This window comes from Arachis duranensis, chromosome 9, assembly GCF_000817695.3.
Source record: "Arachis duranensis cultivar V14167 chromosome 9, aradu.V14167.gnm2.J7QH, whole genome shotgun sequence".
Lineage (NCBI taxonomy): Eukaryota > Viridiplantae > Streptophyta > Magnoliopsida > Fabales > Fabaceae > Arachis > Arachis duranensis.
In genome coordinates this window covers 100223120-100223609 of record NC_029780.3, presented here as the reverse complement: position 1 = coordinate 100223609, position 490 = coordinate 100223120, and positions in this window count along the sequence as shown.

Sequence of the window (490 nt, the reverse complement as noted above, 5' to 3'; positions counted from 1 at the left end):
GTATCTGAGTATACAGACAAATTTGAGGAGCTATTCAGGTTTTCCCGCATGTGTCAGGGAGCTCCGGGAGACTTTGAGGAATGGAAGTGTATTAAGTATGAGGGAGGACTTCGAAGTGAAATCCTGAGCTCCATCGGACCGATGGAGATTAGGATCTTCTCTGAACTTGTGAACAAGAGCCGTATTGCTGAAGAATGTGTGAGGAAGGCTGTTGAGGCAAAGAATGACCGTCGGGAGTCCCACCGCAGGGAGCACAATCAAGAATACCCAACAAGGGGTCAAGAGTTTAAGAGAAGAGGATACCCACAACGTTTTCCTCAAAGGCGAAATGACCTTGCGATGAGTGAGGAGTCCCAAAGAAACAGTAAGGGAAAACGGGCAGCGGCTGCTTCTGATGTTTCGAGCTGTTAGAGGTGTGGAAGTCATCACCCAAATAGGCCGTGCCGATTGGGGTCAGGCGTATGTTACAAGTGCGGGTTACCAGGGCATG